The 17,391-nt window shown below is 37.1% G+C and overlaps 1 protein-coding gene across 1 annotated transcript in view; it reads left to right on the top strand.

Annotated features, from left to right (window-relative positions):
* Nucleotides 1–17,391, top strand: part of ADGRV1 (adhesion G protein-coupled receptor V1) — a 3,979,741-nt gene that overhangs the window by 3,665,253 nt on the left and 297,097 nt on the right. The gene's annotated exons all lie outside the window — the stretch shown is intronic.

Raw genomic sequence — 17,391 nt, forward strand, 5'->3', positions numbered from 1 at the left:
CCTTATTCTGCACTGTCTGACAGTCTCAAACTAAAAGAACCACTATATGTTTAACAAGACATCAATACATAAATAATGTTTGAGAGCACCCTCATACAGACATATGCCTTGTAGAGCACATGACTGAGATGTATACCTTGGCATATGGAACAATGCTGCAGTGCTGGGGTACTCAGTTTACAGACCTCATTACCAGTTCCGGGTCATCACTCAACAGTTGTATCTCATTATGGCCCTGTACTGCATGACGGACATTGCTCAGCTCTTGCATTTCACAACCTCATTGGGTGATACACCAGGATAGACAGCCCAAGGTGGTATTTTTATGCAATGGATCCAGCTGTAATAGGTTAAGAGATTTTAAGCAATTCCCTTCTTTGGTTGCAAGTCATATGGGTGCATGTATATGTGGTGAATTCCTTGCCAAGCCAGACCTGATCAGTTCAGAAAGAATAAAAAAATAAACAAATCAGTAAATAAATGCCATGAATCACAACCCACTGGAATTCACTTTCTACCATTACTATGGGTCTTGCAAAGGGGATCCTAATTTCTTCATGCACTCATCTGAGGATAGATAATAGCTGAATCATGTTCTGAGAATATTTTCCAATGTGCTGTGCTCCAGTAATGTGCAACATTGTGTGTATGTGTGTGTGTGTGTGTGTGTGTGTGTGTGTGTGTGTGTGTGTGTGAATATCTATAGCTCTATTTGTCTATGCATACATATGTGTGACACATGACTTCAAAGTCTATCCATATGTGTGTTGATGGACGTTTACTGTGAGAGGGCTTCTGATAAGTTTGATGTTTGAAGGGAGCATAGTGCTGCACAGATAGTTCATTAGTGTAACTGCACAACACTACAGTATATGTTGTCAGGCATGGTATATAACATCCCCATCTATGAAATGTGCTACCCTTGTTACACATGCTTGGTTGCTCATTTGCATTTGCTCTTATAGCAGAGATACACTTATAGATAGTAACACATAGGATTATGACCAGGTCGCTGATCATAACCAGCATATTATGTGTTTGAGACATAGATGTATGAAATTCAACTCGAGTGAAGCTCAAGGGGTGAATCTTGGCATCCACGACAAGGAAACATAATAAAGGTTATGAAAGGAGACCTGATCATAATTGTTTGCAGCACATGGAGCTTTATCTGCTCAATTTACTACTGATTACAGAAAGAAAAGAGTCGATTATGTTTTTTGACTTTCAAAGCTGGTAACTCACTTACCAAATGCTTAGCAAATACAGCAGCTTGTTTCCTAAGAATGGGGGGAGGGGGGTGCAGTCAAAGGAAGAAAATTAGTGACAGTTTTTAAATCTTGCTTTAATTCATTGAAAAGAATTAATGGAACAGTACGTGTTGCATCAATCTGCATTTCCTGAAGAATAAGAAGGGTGAAGCTGTATTTCCAGCACTGACTGTAGCCCTTAATGAGGCAAAGTGCTCACACACACAGGTGCACTAACCATAAAAAAACACCCAAATGCCAACTAGTGCAAACCCATGTGGGGGGGGGGGCTGCATTCACCCAATAGTTATGTATTCTAACTCAGAAATATAGGGGAAGGAGAATATTCTCCGACACTAACAATATTGTGATCTCACACAGCTCTCAACCAAACTGTGTCAACAAAGCAGCTGTCAACTGTATAGACATTAGAACATATTACTGGCTCATTTGTACAGGATTATTACCACATTACTAAAGCCCAATATATCACTGACCAGAATCCTGTGACAAACATATAGAAAAACTCAAACTTTGAAACCCACAAAGCTGAAAAAATATTTAATGATGAAACTCCCCACCATACAGCTTCAGGAATGAATGATAATATTGGCCCTGCCTGGGAGAAGGCAGGTCCTGGAGTCTGATATTGTGGGTTTCAAAATTTTAGTCTTTCGGTCTGTACATCTTAGGATTCTGGTCAGTGATATTCTGGTCTACAGTAACATGACTGTAAACTGTATATCTATAAGTATGCAGCTACATCTATATATCTATAGATCTGTTTATCTATCTCTATATCTATATGTATGAGTATCTATCTATCTATAAGTATATGTGTCTACCTCACTAGGTTGACACACCACAATTCCGACAGCAAGAAAGTTTATCACAAAAGTTCAACACTGAAATGCCGACATTAATATATGCATGCAGAAGTACAATTTTCTCTGCAGGCAGCCAACAAAAAACAAAATAACATAATTTTTTCTAGGGGTCAAGCCATCCTGCACCCTCCATGCTGGGGGCTGCCCTCCCACACCTCCTGCTAACTGTATATACTAAGTCCAAGATCACACAGTTCTGGGGGAAAGGAATATTTGCTCACCCAATGATTGTTCAAATAGCACAACTGTTTACTTTTGCATATATCAACAGTTTGCTGTCGACATTGTGGTGTGTATACCTAGTTTGAACAAGTTTAGGCAGTTAGAGGATAAATGTATAAAAAATTATCCATACCCCAGAAGCTGAAAGACTTTTAATTTCAGCTTTGCACTGAGAGCTGAAGTAAGCTGAGTTAGGAAAAGGGATTCTATAAAACATGTTTTTTACAGTAAAATGTTTGTCTTCACAGTATGTACAGGCTACTTTCACAGCAAAGTAACCCTTTGATGGCCAAAATAATGTAGACAAATGAAACAATACAGAGAATTATATCAATAGAAAGGTTACATGACTATGCTATTTCCCATATAATAGCAGCTTTCTTGTGTATAGACCAGTCTGCGGAAATGGTCACTGAGGTACTGTCACTATTTGTTTCTTTTTGTGATACTCTCTGCTTGTACAAGACGAGCAGACAAAACAGGCAAAACTAAACCAAGAAAAAAAAGCAGGTGGTGTAAGCATCTAAAAACTCCAGCAAAACGTTTTTCAAGAAAGACACAACAAATTATTTATAGCTATCTCTCAGAACATTTGTTCCTCTGCCAAGTTATGAAATGTTATCCTTTACATTGAAATGTTCCAGTACAACAGAATTTTAGCAGCCAAGTTTTCAAAGGCTTTGCATACCATTCTGATCATAATCATGTGTCTTAGATACCAAAAATAGTATGATAGGAAAACATGTATTCCATTGCCCCACCACTGCACATATAACCTGCACCCATTTATCCCTTGTTACTTTTGCCCCCAGTGTGCTCATCAGTATGAATGAGATGATTTGAAGGAGGATGTACCCTGTTGTATGCAGTGCTGGCAATAATGCCCTAATATCAAGGTTTTGCCCTGCTTCCAATGGTTTGGTAGTTCATGCCACCATATATAATAAGACTTTATTTTCTGTGTGTGAGCAAGGAGTAAAACAGTAAAAAGAGTGTAGATTTCCCTTCTTAGATATCTGCAAATTATGACAAGGTACTATACAAATAGATAGTAAATAAGCTATACTGCCTTGCAGTGTTTATAGGAAGGGTGCAGACTATACCACATTTAGATGAGCGCAGGTTTATTGAGCACCATTGATTTTTGTAATTTCTTCATTGTGATTGGCCAAAGTTGCAGAGACATCCACTCTCCTGCATCTGCATGCACTGCAGCATTTTGTGTTTCACTTTTACTCACTGGTGTATGACTGTACAGTTGATACATACATATACATACATGCAATTTTTTGTTTGTGTGTGTGTTTTTGTGTGTGTATGGGTTTCTGCTACTTTATTAAAGTGACAAGGCCTCAAATGGCTAAATGTTAAGCCCAAAATATCAAATCCCAGGACATCAAACACATCACAGTGAAGGGGATCTTTGTTATCCAAGTTTGTGGAACAGAAGACACTGAGAAAACTGCCCTTTCCCCACTGTAGTAAAATCTTGGTGATGGTATATCTGATTAGCAGAGAAGGTGTGGGGTGCAAAAGACGGTTTACAGTTGGTTGGAGTGTGATATTAGCTGTTTGATGTTTTGTCACTTAAGTAGAGTGACATATATATGTGTGTGTGTGTGTATATATATATATATATATATATATATATATATATATATATATATATATATATATATATATATATATCTATATATACATAGAGAGAGAGAGAGATATGCACACACATACACATTTAGATATAGATATACATATGCAATGCACAGACATGTGCAGGCATGCAGGTGTGCAGGTATTTGTAAGTGCTGGTAGTAAAACTGCCTATATGGGGATACAAGGGGGTTGCCCCCTACAAAACACTTTTTTTGTTTTAATTGTAGTTTATAATGCAGTTTCAAATTACATTTTCTGATTTATAAAAATCAGTGAAATGCACCTCAAACTCAGTTTGAAACAGGTAAAGCTGTAGGATCATGGGTGGTTGATCGCGAAGCTTACCTGCAAATCTTACACATTGATTTTTGCGCAGTTACTCAGACATGGTCTCAATGCAATGACAACACTGTCTCCATACCAGGGTTTACACACCTATCATGCCTTCATACCCTTGGGTATCTGCATCTGTCAGAAATACCACAACCTCATGTCAATTTACCAGTGAGCCTAACCTAGAGCACCTGAAGATCCAAATCACCTTTAACAAATCCAACTATTACTTCATTGCTACCTACAGATCCCCATCAACCTCATCATCATCCATCCCCCTTTTTCATATTTTTCTACATGGTGTCTGGGTGTTGTGTTTACTGTTACCATCTTTCTCTCAATCCAATGCCTCACCCCTGCCTTCTTCAACACTCATGCCTGACTGCAGCAGATCCATCCATCTCTTTGCTGGATGCTCTTGTTTCCTCTTGCCTTCTTCCTGTCTGTCCCAAATATTCTGCACCTGATTGTCTTCTGCTTTCCTACACATGAGCCCAAACCACTGTAATCTGTTCTCTTTTATCTTTTCTGCAATTGGAGCTTCTTTGGCTTCTGCTCATATGTAATAATTTCCTTGTCTGTCCCACAATGTGCATTCTACTACCTTTCCCAGGCACTTCATTTGCATCACCTCTAGCTTTTTCATCTGCTCTGCCTTTACTGCCCATGCTTCTCTACCATATAGTAGTACTGGTCACACCTCTATTTTTGTACACCTTACTTTTCAGCTTCTTTGGCATTCCTCCATCATACTCTACACATGATACTCTATGCCATTTGCTGCAGCTCTTCTGATTCTAACTTTGACCTCTTCAGTCAGACTTCCCTTCTCATCAATCACCCCTCCCCAATACATGAAGCTGTTAACCAATTCCACTGTCTTCCCTTCTGTCTTAATTCTCAACTTCTGATTTCCCCAATTTGCTGCCATTGTCGCTGTCTTATCTGTACATATTTTCATCCTATGTGCTTTCAATTTTGCATTCCATTCCATTCTCCTATCATTTGCTGAAGTTCTTGCTCAGAGTCTGACTGTAATGTCACATTGTCTGCATGCAGCAGCTTTGTTGACTTGTTCCCTCCAACCTGTTTGCTAGTGTAGTCCATCTCCAGCATAAACAGATGTGGGTTTAGAGCTGAACCTTGGTGCACACCCACTCCCACAGGGAACCCTGTGAGAGACACAACACTGTTCATTCTAAAGTTATTGGGTTCTTGTACATAGCCAGCACTAATCCTACCAATGTTTCTGGGACTTAAAACCACTGTAGTATTGCCCACATCAGCTTTCTTAGGACCTTGTCACATTGTTTCTCCAAGTCTAGGAATGTCCAGTTGGAGTCTTTCCTCAGCTTTAGCTTCGTCTCTACTATCTGGCTCACTGCAAACATCAGGTCAGTTGAGCTACACCGTGATCTGAATCCAAATGGTGCTAGATTTTAGTACGTATATAATATATACTTTAAATGTTTAGCAAGGAAGTTTTTAAAAAATTGTTTCTTTTATATGATATTAATATAAATAATCTGAGGAACAAATTTAAAGCTTCTTGAGTTTAACTGAGATGTCTTTTAAATGTTACCCAGTGGAAGGGTGATACTTCAACCTAGTTTAGTGTACTCAATTTAGAAGACACTTAATGCAGGTCGGTTATATCTATATGAAAAAATCCTCTTTTAAGATTTTTTATATTTTTTAATATTTTACACCTGAATGTGTCGGGTGTGCAGGGTGATATTTCACCTAAGTTTAGTACGTTTAATGTAGAAGATTAATGTAGTTTAGTTATAACTATATGGAAAAAGTTCTTTTAAAAGATTTTTGTAATTTATATCCGAATGCAGTGATTCTAGGAAAAAGGCAGGGCAAGTAAACACATCATTATATTAACTAAAGAAATTATGTTTTGTGGCAGATACTCAGTTTATACCTATGAATTTTGAAGGTATTTTTATGAAGCTATATTTTTAGATCGTTACCAACATTGATTGTGAATAAAAAGCATTTATATATGGTGAGACGTTTTTACACCTGCTACAACTTGTCATGCTTAATACGGAGTTAAAGTGCTGTTTATAATTTATATATATGCATATGTTCAGCATTGAATATTGTAGTACCTTTAAATTTTAATTGGTATGACTTTCTAAGCATATCACGTGAGAGTGCACTATAAAAGTTTAACTGAAAAGTTTTTGAAAAATAACGGTCTGAAGAAGCATTTGCGAAAGCGCTAACCTGTGTATTTTTAATAAACTGTTTTTTATTAATTCAAACAAAGTTTTTGTTGACTAGAATGGATTAAATGATATGCTCCTTTTGTAAAGGGTGGATTCATTCGTGGTCACCTTCCAGCATAAACAGCATTATTCGTGAGTTTCATATACATACTTATTGACTGGAAGGAGTTTACTTCGCCGGGAACTTTATATATATTTTCGTATGTTTTGCAATTTTAAGTTTAGTATTTTAACTATGTTTTATACTATTAAGTTCATTATTAGTATTAACACACACTACTATCTTTATCTTAAATGTACTGATTATTGTGGTTTATAGCACGTTATTCTATATATGACATATTCAGGGGAAGTATACCTTTAAGTTTAGTCATGGTAATTTCATTGATGCAAGCAAAATCATGAATAATTGCTTAAGTAAGAGTATATAAAGGAAGTTACATCATAACTGAGTGACTGATGAATCCAATTCATGTTTCTTGGTGAAAGTGCTTAGTTGGTTTTACTTTGACAGTGTTTAATGTTAAATAAACTTGTGTTTCATGCAAATACTGCCTCAGTAGCTCGCTTTTATATTTTTATTACTGTTTACAGATTTTAAATATTTGTCTCATAAACATATAACGTTGCTAGACTAAAAGGTTTTGTGTTAATATGCATTTTCTGAAGGATATTAAGTTTGAAACTCGTATGCCTGTCACTATTAACTGACTTCAGACCGTAATGACTCACCAGAAAACCATAAACTTTATAAGGGAGAAACCAAAAAAAAATATGAACCAAAGACTTGGGCATTTTGTGAAAATCTGGACAGTTGACAGGTATGCTTCCTGAGGTGCAGACTACATGGTTCCATCCTGGAGTTCAAAAGCTGCCTCAATATGTTACTGTTAGATCTGTGACTGGCAAATCTCTGTTAAGGGGTTTACATCAGTATTAAAGAATTGACTGAGGATAAAGCACACTTTTATATTTGTGTACAGATCACATCAATATTTTTATTACACTCTTTTGAACCATATCAGGAAAAAAATCATCTTGTTGGGAATGACCCTTTACAGAAAACATCTCTAGCCTGCTTATATTACTTTAGCCTTTTGCATATAGTAGAACACTGGTCAGTTTTCATGATACTATTTATATGTATTCTCTGTGTATTACATCTTTATAGGTACTCCAAGCCACCACTATATGATAAACACTATTTACAGTTTATCTGTTTTCAGCAAAGTTGTACTAATTTTGAGATTGCTTTGCTATTATCTGCCATTGTGCTCATCAGCTGCAACAACCCACGAATTTGGAATTGCACTTCCATTTGCAGTTGTTGCAAAGTAGCATTAGTAATAATTCTTTTAAATATTACTGATAAATATTATCTACCCTGAGTATCTTTCTAGTTTCTTCTTATCAGAGAGTAAGCTTCCAACAAGAGTTGCATGTAGGATGACAATTACTGAGCGTGTCTGCCAAAGGGAAGGAAACAAAACAAAATGTGATTATTACAAGCAAAAACAGTAATGACGCAAGTTGGTGTTGCAAATCTGGTCCAGACTACTTATCATGAACTACTAAAACAGGTTTAGAAGAGGTCAGCCTACAAAACATTAGCCCTGTTAAAAAAACACTGAATATTTCTCAAACCAGGTCCTAATTCAACCATTAGCTGTGTAACAAAAGGCTGCAGTGTGGACGACATGTTACATGCAATAAAGTGCCTTGGTCACTTTCTAAAAGTACAAGGAACAAACTCTTGAAGTAGGGTATAACCAATTCACCATATAAAGTGCCAAATTATGCAGATTTTGGTGCAAAAAAGTGGATTGCGTTTTCATTTTATTTTGTTGATAATGATGGCCTGTAGAAAGTATTCTTAGAGCTGAAAAATCAACTGCCCTGACATAATGAAGACCTGAACCCGCAATGTCTCACTAACTAAATTAATATATAGGCAAATGTATTTCCATGCTAAATGCATCAGGAAGAGTTTCATACCTGCTAGGAAGACAAGATGACAGGTTTTGCAAGTGAATCACCTTACATTGGCAATTAACGTACATGATTATGTAGTACTGAAAACACAATGTTAGAAGAGGTTCATCTGAAAAAGTAAGTTGTTTTTGCTTGCCTACAATGTTTTGCAGCTGGATATAAATAATTGCTCAGTACATGCCCAGTATGATATCATGTTTTGGCTGCAGTTACAAAGTCAGTAAGGAAACTAAACAACAGTCGTACAAACTAAATGAGGATTATAACAACAAATAAAATGAATTAAGAAATGAAAATGATACAGAAAGTGACCAAGACACTTTAAATTCGCTCTATTTTTTCACAAATGCCATTGATATATGTATGGGTGTTTTCCACAGGTAAACATATACGACAGACCTGATATTACGGGCAGTAAGCTTACATTTAGTAAAACGTTTACTGAACAGGTGGAGCTGTTTGACAATAATGCCATCCTCTGCAGTTGTTCCACCTGCAGTATAGACTGGGAAATGCAAATGTGATGGCAGGTATGGCTGTCATGCGGCATTTTCACAGTCATTAACAAGTAATGGACATGTGAGACCATGACTCTATGAAGCAATTAAATCTGTTTTATTAATACTGAGTTGTCATCATAGGAATTTGGAGATGGCTTGCATTACAGTGACAAGAACATGCATGCAGTCCTATGCTCCCCCTCTAATTCCTAAAACCTATATTACAGCTTCACCTGTATGTGGAACTTCCCACCAAATACCACTTGTAGTACCTAGTCTCACATATAGATGGAGCTACCACTTTGTAAAAACTTCTCATTGGATTCAGTGGACTTCTTCAAAAATTCAACCTTGTATAGTGACATACCTTGGGGCAGCCATGGTGGTGCAGCGGTTAGCGTTGCCACCTCACCGCAAGAGGATCTCCGGTTCGATTCTCGGCTGGGGTGTCTTCTGTGCAGAGTCTGTATGTCCTCCTTGTGGTTGTGTGGGTTTCCTCCGGGTGCTCCGGTTTCCTCCCAAAGACATGCAGTAGGTGGAGTGGACATTCTAAATTGGCCCTAGGTGTGTGTGTATGTGTGTGTGTGTGTGTGTGTGTGTGTGTGCCTTCTGTGGAAGGTTGGATGCCGGGCTGGCAACGCGACACTGTAAAACTCCACTGCCAATCATGAGCAGACAGATGATCCACTGTGGTGACCCCTAACCGGGAAAAGCCGAAAGAAGAAGAAGAATAGTGACATACCTTGCCAGTGAACAGTGTTCATACCTCTCAACCTGGAAACATCAAAAATCTGGACAAAGACCCATGAAAATAGGTACAACTGGCCAAAAATCGGTTCACTGATCAACATAACATTTGCATACATAATTATGTAACCCTACCCACTCCGATGGAATTGTGGGATACCAACAAACATTGAAATGCAAGCAGAAGAACAGACAAAATATTAAACACAAAATATAACCAGAACAATAGTGTTTTATTTATATTAATATTAGAAATTGTATCACACTTTGAACATGTGTAAAAAAACTAAAATACAGTTTTCTGTTATAAAAATTAATTAACTGCTACACACACTCGAATCTTGGAGTCGGTGATTGGAGCATGAATGGTTATGCTTAAAAAGGCTAATAGTTAATACTAGTTTCTTAACAGTACTGTTAAAAAAAGGTTCTGAAATTCAGCATCAACTGTTCCAGCTCGACTGGAACCTTTAGAACAGCAGTCTTCACTTTTACATAGTGTTCCCTTTTGACTACTTGAACACAGCTGAATTCTGACAGGCTGGCAGTATGCATCATGAAGCTGATGTCATTGCGCATGCCACACATGATGACATCAGGAACAACTTCGAGAAAAAGAAAAAAAATGGGAATTGAAGGGGCCACTTGGGAATTTGTGGCACCCCATTATTTTGCCCAAAGATCCAGTAAATACCAAAGAATTCAGTATGATTGAGAGTTATGACAGTGTTGAATTAATTTGATGTAGCTAACCTGAGTCCCTTTTTGGAATCTGGATTAGGGCTCCAGCAGTCTCATTAGCATATATTAAGCATCACTGGTGGAGCACTTTTAGGGAAAGGCATGGAGTAACTGTAAGACATAGCGTGTATTACATGTGCTGAAATCCTTTTTTTATGTGTCTTTATTTCTGTTTCAAATATACATTTGCATTCTTACAATGCCTTATGTTTTGTAAACTGTATCATCAAATAATTTACCTCAGAGTCTTTTCTATGGCCCCATCTGTGTGTGTGTGTGTGTGTGTGTGTGTGTGTGTGTGTGTGTGTGTGTGTGTGTGTGTGTGTAGATGCAAACTTTGCATGCCAGAACCATAGGGTAAGGGGGTGGGGGGTGAGAGCTGTCAGAGTAGTGATTACACCAAAACATTTGCATTGGCATTTCCAAAGTAACCATGAGCTCAGGCAGCCTGAAAAATCTGAGTAATAAATTGTCGTTTTCTGACTACCCAAGTTTGCAGTTACAACTGAAATGCTTATGTACCTGCTAAAGGCATACTGATAAACTTCTTTTGTCAAGAATTTTGAAGAAGGCCAAAAATAACAAGGAAATGAAGGCTCAAAAACGGACAATTTTTAAACACTACTTATTCATTTAAAGTTTTAATAGAACAGTTTTTGCATAAACATTTATTTTCAGAACAGCAGAAGTATGAAACTATAATGTTTGGCACTAGTGACTGACTGCAATCCTCTGTATTCCTCCCAGTTTTTGCATAAGTATTCTGGACAAAAATAATGGAAGGATAAAGGGCCAACATCAGGGACAGATTTCAAATGCTGCTCATCTAAACTTAGAAAGCTGTAAAAAAATAACAGGTTTTGCATTAGCGTGTATTTTCTGGAGGATATGAAGTCTTAAGTTTCAAATAACTTATTGTTTAGTGAGCACAACCCTCAGTGGTTTGCCTGAAAGCCACAAATTTATGAAAGACAGACCAAACATATGAGACAATAATGTGGGCGTTCTGCAAAATTATTCTGAGTTGCGAGATATGATCCTGAGAGATTTACCTGAAAATCAGACATTTTATGAGGGACAGACAAAAAAATGAGGCAAAATCAGGGATGTTCTGCAAAATTCTGGATATTTTATTTATTTGCGTATTTATTTATTTATTTACTGATTGCCCTTTGTTTAGCAGGTAAGTGGGCTTGTTTCTTGACCCTTTTCAGCCATAACCTGGGATTAATCACAGTAAAGATAATAATTTACAGAAGTACAATAAGACATTACATTCATGTACATACTTTGTACAGTTGAGAGGTATGTTCTACAAGTAAAGTTTAATTTCCATAAATTGGCACAGATCTGCATGTTTATTGCCATTCACCCACTGAGAACCAGGACAGGCTTTGCCTCTTCTGTCTAATAGCCTATTTTATGCAGAATTTGCCACAGAGATGCAGTTCACTGGAGCTAGACTTACTTCCAATGTAGTAATCATTTTGCTGTATTTAATAATTGTATTCGTTCATTCATTCATTAATTCTTTTACACTCACTTTATGCTATTCAGGATCACTGTGGGGATGGGCAGAGATGTCCTGCCAATTTTGCTAACAAGCCACAAAAACAGATTGATAGATATTCCAAAGCCAATGAATCTTATGACCATCCACACCTTGCCAGTACCCCACCAGCAGGAAGCTTCTCCTTTCTCCAGGAGGGCCATACCAGAAAAAAACAGAGTAAATTTGTGGATCCCCATCCAGTCACTAGTGTATGTTTAAAGTAAGATAGTGAATCACATTGCTTAACATGTAGGGGTAGTTTATTTCAAAGATTTGGAGGTGCTGACTTGAAAGCATTCCTCTCCACTGTGCAATATTTATTCGTTGGTGGAGATTTAGGTCCCTTGTTCTAGTACTGGTGGAGATACTTGACTCAGGAAGAAACAGGTGGTCCAGAACAGCTGGGTCTCTAATGGTGCAGTAAGCAAGACAAATATCCCTTCCTCAAAAGTCTGTAAGACACTGAATAAACGGACAGAGCTTCCAGCATGTCTTCATAGCTCAGGGACTTTAGGCCTATGGTCTTTTTAGTTAGGAGCCTTTGGGGTTTTGGTATATAATTAATGAGATACACCCCAAAAGGGGCATCATATTCAATCATTGTCCTGATTATTGCTGAGTATAAAGAAGCGATTACATCATTAGAATGATGATGATGATGATAATATTCCTTTGGCATTTGAAAAGACTTCTTGACAATCAATTTCACATAATGCTCAAAAGTGAGGGAGCTATCAGCCCTAGTGCCTAGATTCCTGACAACATTTTCATTTTATAGTGGTGTGCTGGCTATACAGTGTGATTAGGGTGGGGTGTTTACCAAAACTGATAGAACACCTTTTAACATTTAGTTTGAGCTCATTTTTAGTACACCAAAGTTTTACTAGGGAGAGTTCATGTAGAACAGCTTATTGTCATAGGGTGACTTAGGAACAACCTCTAGTTTGCAGTTATAAAGTCTTGAAGTAACTACCAAAACGGAAATGTCCTGGCACAGAGCTCTAAGGGACACCACTGGTCACTTTCATACTTACTAATGAAACATCTGCCTGTCACACTGTGTGAATTCTGTGTTTCAGCCAGTTTACTCTTCATCCTACCAAAAATGGGTTGATTTTTAAAGAAATTAGCTTTTCTATGATGCCAGCTTGGGGAATGTTGTTGAAGGCCTTCACCAGGTCAAGATACACCATGTGCACTACATGACCATCATCTACAGCCTCTGTAATCCTTTTGAAGAAGTTTAATAGGTTAAATAAACAGACTCTACCCTTCACAAAGCCACACTGTTGGGGATCGATTCAATTCACAGTTTATGAGGTTAGTTATAATACACCCAGTGGTTTTGCAGTTGTGGCTTTTAAAGCTAATAACCAGGTTAGATGTAAGGCCAGCCTTATGAAGGGACATCACCACTGCAGGACTCCATTCATCAGGGATGAAGCCAGTAGCTAAACATAGCTAAACAGCTTGAGGAGTAAGTTTGCAAGGGTATGTTTAGCACTGTTATGGATTGGAACCAGATATGTGATATGTAGTAATAAATAAAGATACAATCAAAAGGATTGTTGTATACCAGAAATCTGACAAAACCAAATATCTTGCATGTTATGGAGAGTAACAAACCTTGTTGATAAGCTGTGTGATGTACTTAAATTAGGAAGCCCCTGGCAGTATTGAATATTTTGATTCTAGCCTCTGATCAAAATTAAACTCTAATAAATGGACTACATTCCCTCCACTGCCACTCCCCCCCCTGCATACTCCCAGTGTACCCCCTACTTTCTCTCCATCCTGGCCTTGTGAAAACATTCATAGGTTCATAACTGAATACTAGGCTACCTGTCCTGAAAGGCCATTTTAAGTGTAACCAATAACCTGTGGTCAGAACCAAACTTTGTAGCTACCCTCTATGAAGTGAGAAGCTTAACCATTATGCTAAACCAACTCAGTAAAATTTGCTGAAGTCCCACCAATCTATACCATCCCTGACTACCTTCAAGCAACACACCTGTATTACAATTTGAGATTACTGTCTTCTTTATAGCATAACTGATAGGCCATAATTATATTAAGTAGTAGGCTAGCTGCCCTTGCAAGCCATTTTAAGCTTAGCCAGTTTCTCTTTTAAAGGTGAGAATCACCCCCTGTACCTTGTGGGTGTGAGGTAAGCACCTTAACAATTATGCCAATTGCCAACTTTTTCAAATGTTATTGCATGCTTAACCAATAACCAGGCAGTGACCAAAGATGAGAACCAAACCTTGCACCTTGTGCCTGTGAAGCAAACACCTTAACCATTAATTCAACCTCCCTCATTCAGATGATGTTTTTCTTGTTTTCTCATATTTTGTTGTACTTTTCAGATTGTTCCTGTATTGTTTCAATAAATTGCCAAGATTAAACCATAATAAATGAAAAAGAAACAATCAGATTAAGCTAGAGGTCTCATCCCCTCTCCCCCTAGAAGCCATTGAGTTCTAGATTCTCTCGCTTGCATTTTAATGCTTTCTCAAACCTTTTGAGCCAAAGATGGCCTGAACTAAAATGGTGGCTAAACAATGAAATTCATTCTTACTCTTCTTTTTCTTCCTGCATCCTTTCATCCTTTCACCTCTCCCTAAATGGCCAATACTACAGTCTATAGATAGGTACTGATACTGTCAGTGTAGTCCACCCACCTAACCAGTATACATACACATGCAAAATGGAGCAGGCACACACACACACGCACACACACACACACACACACACACACACACACACACACACACACACACACACACACACACACACACACACACACACACACACACACACACACACACACACACACACACACACACACACACACACACACACACACCACTGCCACATACGCTGTGTGCAACATATTAAGGTCTATTTTAAAATTACCAAGCAAGCTACTTAGAGAGATGTTAAAACACAAACGAAATATTTAAGCTGTGCTTTATAACTCAAAGAACTTACCTAAACCCCATCTGCAATGGCTATAAATATTTCATGTTTTTTTTTCAAATAAAATTTTTTATTGTTTTTTAAGTACTAGAAACAGTTAAGGTATAAGCAGAAAGTTGGAAATGGCATTTCTAAATGCATGTAAGAATGCAATGGAATCCATAAATGTACAAAAAAGAAAAACTTCTAAAACTAAAAATGATAAAAAATATACAATATCTACAAGCGTGCTACCATTATACATGAGAAAAACTGAATAAAGCACTACGTTAAGTAATAATACATCAATACAATGTATAAGAAGATAAAGTATGTGTGTGTATGAGCAAACCCAGAGATTTAAAGTATAGACTGTTTAGACCAACATGAAATCAAACAATAAATGGCAGTTCTCTCAATTACTGACTTTTACTAATCACTTAGGACCTGGTCATGTAGGAGTTTCCAGAATTTCTGGTAGTAGACTCTTTAATTGGTATTTTTTATAATAAGTTTTTGTGAGGAGATATATTTAAAAGCCTTATTCCTAAATCCCACTCCAACAAAGTTTGATGCTGTCTAGCCAGTTTTTAGTTATATATAGCTTAATTAGTGTGCAGAGCATAATTAGAACATGATGCTTTAGGTTAGAGAGTTTGAGGTCAGAGATGTGGAGAACAGCTAGCTCCCAAGATAAGGATGATTTCTGGTAACTCATTTTTTTCTAGGCGTACTTTAAGAGAGCACCAAAGTTTGTGGGTTGTGTTTGCAAAACCATAAAACATGTATGAGGTCAGCTTGTGGATGAGAGCAACATGTGCAGGATGGGGAGATTTTAGGATAAAATGTATTGAGGACGGAGGGTGTATAATAGGTGTTGTTATTAATCATTAGTTGTGTGAAGATGAGTTTTCTTAAAGGGAGATAGTTCAATGGTAGTTTTGATTGCCTTAAGTTTTTGTTCTTCTGTGAATGTGGTACCATGCTGATCCCAGTATTTGGAAAATAGACAGACAGAATTATGTTTAATGATATTTATCAGTTTATAGGAATTGGAGAGCATTTTTTTCTTACTAGATAGACTTTTCATAATTTCGATTAGCCTATTGATGTGCTGATCATTAATAGGTATGTCTTTGGTTAGTGTTGATGTGTTTTCTCTTATTTGATGTAGAATAATGGTATATTTGTTATTTAGTTTCAATGCTAAGTGCAGGTCATGTAGATTTTTATCTTTATGTTTATATATATCCCAAATCGAACAATCTTTAATGAGGGGATATTCCATGAGATTTATCAGTTTGTTGTTAATCCTAATATTAGGGTTCAAGTGAATTGGTTGAAGGAGAAGGAAGAATCTGTCCAATTTTATAGATTTCATCAACTCCTGGATTATTTTTTAATCTTATGTTTCAAGATATTCCTTAGTTTAAAGTTTCTAAGATTTACAGGAGTTATAAAGGGGAGGGCTTTCGGGTTGATGTTATTTCTAATCACATGTCGATACCAAATTTTTACCCAAGAAGAGGACCTTCTAGCTTCTTAAGTTCAGAAATTAATTTGTCTTCTTTTTCCTTTCCCAGTTTTTTATAGTAGGAGGGTTTTTGGATTAATATTCCTTTAAGTTTCGCTTGGAATGTTGATGGATTCTAAATTTTCATCAAACTCAACAACCACATCTCTCTTACATAATAGGTTGTTGTTTAGGGTCCAGTTGCAGCTTTTAAATCTATGTGATGATTTGCTTGTGAAGTTTACTTTTAGGGTGATTTTGGCATGATCTGATAGGAACCTGGGCTCAGAAGAGAATTTTATTTCTTCACTTGTCAGAGATTCTGAGATTAAGAAAAAGTCTAGTCTTGACCAGGAGTTATGGCATTTAGAATAATAAGTGCATGTGTTATATTTATGGAGATTGTCACTGAGAGATGGGATATATAAGGTTTAGGTCTGTCATTAATTCACCTATTGAGAGTGACGCTTGGACACTGTACTGAGTTACTGGAGTGCATTCTATTCCTCACATATTATATTGTGATGGTTTGGGAACTTGCATAGGATATTATTGATTTTGAAAATGAAATCTTGCTGTCTCATCCATGGACCATAAACGTTTAGGAAAAGGATAGGCTTTCTGGATATAGGGTTAAAAGTTGTGAAAAGGCACCATCTTCCATTTTTATCAAAGTTATATTCTGTGATTGACTCTTGAAATTATTTTTTAATAATAATAAACACTCCCTTAGAGTTAGAGATATTCCCTGCTGCTATAATACATTGTATCCATTTTCTATCTGTGTCCCCATCCCACTCATC

The sequence above is a fragment of the Protopterus annectens genome, chromosome 2.part2 (genome assembly GCF_019279795.1).
Source record: "Protopterus annectens isolate FY-2018-M chromosome 2.part2, PAN1.0, whole genome shotgun sequence".
NCBI lineage: Eukaryota > Metazoa > Chordata > Ceratodontiformes > Protopteridae > Protopterus > Protopterus annectens.